Here is a 6,938-nt window from a genome sequence, read left to right on the forward strand (position 1 = left end):
TTTTTTTTTTTTTTTTTTTTTTTTTTTTTTTTTTTTTTTTTGAGATGGAGTCTTGCTCTGTAGCACAGGTTGGAGTGCAGTGGTGTGATCTCGGCTCACTGCAACCTCCGCTGCCTCCCTGGTTCAAGCAATTCTCCTGCCTCAGCCTCCCGAGTAGCTGGGATTATAGGCACGCACCACCACACCCAGTTAATTTTTTGTATTTTTAGTAGAGATGGGGTTTCACCATGTTGGCCAGGCTGGTCTCAAACTCCTGACCTCAGGTGATCTGCCCACTTTGGCCTCCCAAAGTGCTGGGATTACAGGCATGGGCCACTGTCCTGGCCAATTTTTGTATTTTTAGTAGAGATTAGGGTTTCGCCATGTTGGCCAGGCTGCTCTTGAACTCCTGACCTCAGGTGATCCACCAGCCTTGGCCTCCCACAGTGCTGGGATAACGCGCATGAACCACAGTACTCAGCCTCTTTTTGTTTTTGCAACAGGGTCTCTCTCTGTTGTCCAGCCTGGAGGCAGTGGTGCAATTGCAGCTTGCTGCAGCCTCAACCTCCTGAGCTCAAGAGATCCTCCTGCTTCAGCCCTCTGAGGAGCTGGGACCACAGGCCCAGGCCACCATGACTGGCTAATTTATTTTTTATTTTTGTAGAGAGAGTTTCTTGCCATGTTGCCCAGGCTGGGCTCAAACGACTGGGCTCAAGCAATCCTCCTACTTTGGCCTCCCCAAATGCCTGGCCCAGTTTCTTTTTTTCAAATTTTTATTTATTGCTATTTTTTCATTGTTGACTAAAAATAGTCAATAACGAAAAAATTAGATTCAGGAGGTACATGTATAGATGCAGTGTTCAGTTTCTTGCTGTTGATTGGATGCTGTCCTCAGTTCCTTGTCACTTGGGCCCCTCTGTAGGGCATCTTACAACATAGTAGTTCGATTCATTCAGAAGGATCAAGTGAGAAAATCCAGAGAGTGTGTGTGAGCAAGATGGAAGTCACAGTCTCTTTGGAACCTAATCTCGGAAGTGAAATCTGATTACGTTTGCCATACTAGGTCCAGTCCTCATTCGAGGAGAGGATACTACATAAAGGCATAAACATCAGAAGGTGGGGATCATTGGAAGCCATATCAGAAGCTGCCACCTGGCCTGCAATGATTCACATTGCTTATACAAGCAAAATACATTCACTTCTCCAAAGATCTCTAAACTCTCATCCCATTACAGCATTGGCTTAAAGTCCAGAATCTCATTATCTAAACCAGGTCCAGGTGTGGATGAAACTCCTTGGCTATATTCCTTAAGTACAGCACTTGGAGGACAGTCCTTCTCCATCTATAGACAAGTTATTTCTGTCTATTTCCCAAAATGCAATGGTTGGATAGGGCAGAATAACCACTATAGACATTGCTGTTCAAAAAGCAGGGAAAACAGGGGGCACAAAGGAGTCACTGATCCATAGCCATTCTGAAATTCATCCAGGTAAATGTTGGAAGTTCCTTGATTATGTTTCAAGGCCTGGAAATAATTCTCCATACTTTCATTTAGGTTGTATTGATTTTTGTTTTTTTGAGACAGAGTCTCACTCCATCGCCCAGGCTGGAGTGCAGTGGCATGATCTCGGCTCACTGCAACCTCTGCTTCCCAGGTTCAAGTGATTCTATTGCCTCAGCCTCCTGAGTAGCTGGGACTACAAGTGTGTGCTGCCACACCTGGTTAATTTTGTATTTTTACTAGAGATGGGGTTTCATCATGTTGGTCAGGCTGGTCTCAAACTCCTGACCTCATGATCCGCCCGCTTCAGCCTCCCAAAGTGTTGGGATTACAGGCATGAGCCACTGTGCCCGGTGCACCCTGGTTTGTTTAATAGTAGACCTTTAATTTCCTTTCTAATCTATTAAAGATTGTTTCTGTCCTCAAGTTTTCTAGTTTTTCTTGGGTCCATATAAGTGTTTTATATTTTACTAAGAAATCATATTTCATCTTCTATATTTTAAAATTCATTGCCAAAGAGTTTATAACAATTTTATCAAGATATAATATACATACAAAATAATTCACCTATTTTAAGTGCATAACTTGATTATTTTTAGTATACAGAGTTGTGCAACTATCACCACTATCTGATTTTAGAACATTTTAGTCACCTCCCCAAGAAAAACCTGTACCCAATAGCAGTCACTTCCCATTTTCCCCCCAACTTCAGCACCTTTCAGCTTTAGGCAACTCAAATGCCCATCAGAAAAGAAACAATCTGTGGTATATATGCACAATGGAATATTATTATACAGCAGCCAAAATGAACGAACTAAATCAATTTCTACAACATGCATAAATCTTTGTGATATAATTTTACATGAAAAATAAACTTTAAAAGGTTGCATACATATATACACAATGGAATATTATTATTCAGTCTTAAAAATAGAGGAAATTGGCCAGGCGCGGTGGCTCATGCCTGTAATCCTAGCACTTTGGGAGGCCGAGGTGGGTGGATCACCTGAGGTCAGGAGTTCAAGACCAGCCTGGCTATCATGGTGAAACCCCATCTTTAAAAAAAAAATAGAGGAAATCTTGTCATTTGCAACACTATGGGTGAATCTGGAGGACATTATGCTAAGTGAAATAAAGGAGGTACAAAAAAGACAAATACCACATGATATCACTTACATGTGAAGTCTAATAAAATTGATCTCATAGAGGCAGAGGGTAGAATGGTGGTTACCAGTGGCTGGAGGAGTGGGAAGGGAGGGAAGGAATGGAGTAATCAAAGGGTACAAATTTCAGATAGGGGAAATAGGTTTTGAGATCTATTGCATAGCAGGGTGGCTATGGTCAATAATAGAGCATTTTACACTTCAAAATAACTAAGAGTAAATTTCAAATGTCTCACCATACAAAATAATAGGTGGCTAGGTGTGGTAGCTCATGCCTGTAATACCAGTGCTTTGGGAAGCCAACTTGGGAGGATGACTTGGGGCCAGCAGTTTGAGGCTGCAGTGAGCTATAATTGCAGCAATGCACTCCAGCCTGGAGACAGAGTCTCGCTCTGACACCCACGCTGGAATGCAGTGGTGCGATTTTGGCTCATCGCAACCTCCACCTCCTGGGTTCAAGCAATTCTCATGTCTCAGCCTCCCAAGAAGCTGGGATTACAGGCATGTGCCACCATGCCTGGCTAATTTTTATATTTTTAGTAGAAACAGGTTTCCCCATGTTGGCCAGACTGGTCTCGAACTTCTGGCCTCAAGCAATCCACCTGCCTTGGTCTCCCAAAGTGTGGAATTACAGGAGTGGACCACTGCACCCAGCCAGACCCTGTCCCTTAAAATATAAAAAAGATAAGTAAGCGAAGTGATAGAGGTGATGTATATATTAATTAGCTTGATTTAATCATGCCACACTGTAAACTATATCAAAATATAACATTGTGTCCTACAAATATAAACAAAATTATGACTTGCCAGTCAAAAAAATAATAATACATTAAATATTTTTAAAATTCAAAGACTACATATAGAATGGTACCTTTTAATAAAGTTAATGCAATTAAAATTGTAAAATGTAGTACTTTGGAAAGTATACAAATGTGTGTATACAATACACTTGATAGTACTATATGAAAAGTAAGCAAGAGAATGATAAAGAATTTAGGATGATGCTTCCCTTGTGTAGAGGCAAGCAGGAAGATCGACTGGCGGGGGAATATCATGTAGGTTATTGTCAAGATCATAGCTTTCCATTTAGTGTGGTAGGGTCATGAATGCCAATTACATTACTAAAAATACATACATACATAAAGTTGTTCACTTATAGCCTAACGTTGAGTGTTTGAAGAACAAAAAATTGTAAGTAATTCAGTTCTGTGTGCTTGAGACTCAATAAAACATAAAATAAAATAGGGAGGATTAAATAAGGTTATGTATATAAAGCACTTATAACCAGATGTGGTGCATAATTAGTGTTCAAAAAAGTGTTTGCTATTGTAAATTTACCTTCTAAAGCCACTTACAAGTGCACAAAGATATATGAACAAGGATCTTCCCTGAAGAATGTTTAATATGTGTTTTAAAAATTTGATACAACCACCGGGCACAGTGGCTCATACCTGCGATCCCAGCACTTTGGGAGGTTGAGGTGGGTGAATCACCTGAGGTCAGGAGTTCGAGACCAGCATGGCCAATATGGTAAAACCCCGTCTCTACTAAAAATACAAAATTAGTTGGGTGTGGTGGCACACACTTGTAGTCAGAGCTACTCGGGAGGCTGAGGCAAAAGAATCACTTGAACCTGGGAGGCAGAGGTTGCAGTGAGCCTAGGTCATGCCACTGCACTCCAGCCTGGGCGATGGAGCAAGACTCTGTCTCAATAAACCAACCAAAGAACCATTATAATCACAATCATGTTGCAAAAAAGAAAAAAAAAAGAACAAGAAAAAAAAAAAAACAACCAAAAAACCAAACCAAACCAAAACAAAACCAGGGTGGCCAGTAATCACATAAAAAGATGCTCATTAGCTAATAGGAAAATGTATTTTAAAACCACAATAGGTATCAGTAGACATCCACCAGAATGGCTAAAATAAAAAAGACAGACAACACTAAATGTCGGTGAGGATGTAGAGCAAGTGGGGCTCTTTGTCATACAATGCAGGTGAGAGTATAAAATTGTAGATTCATTTGGAAAAACTACCTGGTAGTATTGATTAAAACTCAACATTTACAATTCCTATAATGCAACAATTGCATTCCTAGGTGTGTATGTCCAACAGAAATTGGGTACATACTCACAAGACATGAACAAGACAGTCATAATTGGCACATTTGTAATAGCAAAAAACTACAAATAATATAAATGTCAATCAACAATGGAACGTGTAAATAAATTGTGGTATATTCATACAGTGGAAAACAGTGCAACAATGAAAGATTATGTGATATAGGTATATGCAACAACATGGGTAAATCTTGCAGACACAATGTTGAATGAAAAAAGCTAGACACAAAGAGTACATGGCTGAGTGTGGTGGCTCAGACCTGTAATCCCAGCACTTTGGGAGGCTGAGGAGGGTGGATTGCTTGAGGCCTAGGAGTTTGAGACCAGCCTGGAGATGAAGTGAAACCCATCTCTAAAAAAAAAAAAAGAAATACAAAATATTAGCTAGGTGTGGTGGCATGCACCTGTAGTCTAAGCTACTTGGGAGGCTGAAGTGGAAGGATCAACTGAGCCTGGGAGGTTGAGGCTGTAGTGAGCCATGACCATTTCAATGCCCTTCAGCCTGGACAACAAAGTGAGACACTGTTTCAAAAAATAATAAAAGAGTACATACTGGCTCAGGTATGGTGGCTCACGCCTGTAATTCCAGCAATTTTGGAGGCCAAGGTGGGAGGATCACTTGAGCCAAGGAGTTTGAGACCAGTCTGGGAAACATAGTGTGACCCTGTGTCTACAAAAACGAAAAGAAAAAACTTGCTGAACATGATGGCATGCACCTGTAGTCCCAGCTACTTGGGGGGCTGAAGCACGAGGACCACTTGAGCCTGGGAGTTCAAGGCTGCAATGAACCATGATCTTGCCTCTGCACTCCAGCCTACAAGACAGAGTAAGACCCTATCTCAAAAAAATTAAAGTTAAAAAAGTACATACTACATGATTTCATTTATATGAAGCTAAAAACAGGCAAAAAAAAAAAAAAAAAGATAGCAATAGTGGCTGTTCCTGGGAGTGGTGTCCTGACTGGGAAAAGTAATGAGGAAATCTTTTGGGTTGCTTGAAACATTTTTTGTCTTTATCCGAACAGAGGATACATGAGTATATGCATATATATGCATATATAAAATGTACCTAGTCGTACACTTAAGTTTAGTAAACTTTATGCACCTTGCTTGATATGGTTTGGGTCTGTGTCCGCACCTAAATCTCATCTCAAATTGTAATCTCATCTCCAATGTATCAAGGGAGGATCTGGTGGGAGATGATTGGATCATGGGGTGGTTCCTCCCAGTTGTTCTCACGGTAGAGTGAGTTCTCACGTGATCTGATGGTTGGAAGTGTGGCTCTTCCCCTCACCCTTGTTCTCTCCTGCCACCATGTAATAGGTGCCTTGCTCCCCTTCTGCCGTGATTGAAAGTTTCCTGAGGTCTCCCCAGCCATGCAGAATTGTGAGAATTGTGAGTCAATTAAACCTCCTTTTTTTTTTTCACCATGTTCATCATGTTGGCCAGGATGGTCTCGATCTCTTGACCTCATGATCTGCCAGCCTCAGTGTCCCAAAGTGCTGGGACTACAGGCGAGAGCCACTGCGCCCGGCTTAAACCTCTTTTCTTTATAAATTACCCAGCAGTGTGAGAATGGACTAATACATTACTATATGTACGTTATTCTTTTTTTGAGACGGAGTCTGGCTTTGTCATCGGGCTGGAGTGCAGTGGCCTGATCCTTAGCTCACTGCAACCTCTGCCTCCCAGGGTCAAGTGATTCTCCTGCCTCAGCCTCCCGAGTAGCTGGGACTATAGGCCCCTGCCACCACACCTGGCTAATTTTGTATTTTTAGTAGAGACGGGGTTTCACAATGTTGGCCAGGATGGTCTCGATCTCCTGACCTCATGATCTGCCCACCTCCACCTCCCAAAGTGATTAGATTACAGGCTTGAGCCACCGCGCCCGGCCTGATGTATGTTATTGTTAATAAAAACGTTATATATTTTATTGAAAAGGGTGTGCATGTTCCAGACTTTAATTTCTGATTATGGTAGACTAGATAATTTGGACCAACTCTCCTTTTTTTTAAAAAAAACCTGGGGAAAATCACCTTAAAAAACAGCAGTGAACACCGTATGTTCTCACTCATAGGTGGGTGTTGAACAATGAGAACACGTGGACTCAGGGAGAGAAGCATCACACACAGGGGACAGTTGGTGGGGGTAGGGGAGAGACAGCGGGGGGTGTGGA

The sequence above is a fragment of the Sapajus apella genome, unplaced genomic scaffold, assembly GCF_009761245.1.
Source record: "Sapajus apella isolate SASKATOON/1434 unplaced genomic scaffold, GSC_monkey_1.0 scaffold142, whole genome shotgun sequence".
NCBI lineage: Eukaryota > Metazoa > Chordata > Mammalia > Primates > Cebidae > Sapajus > Sapajus apella.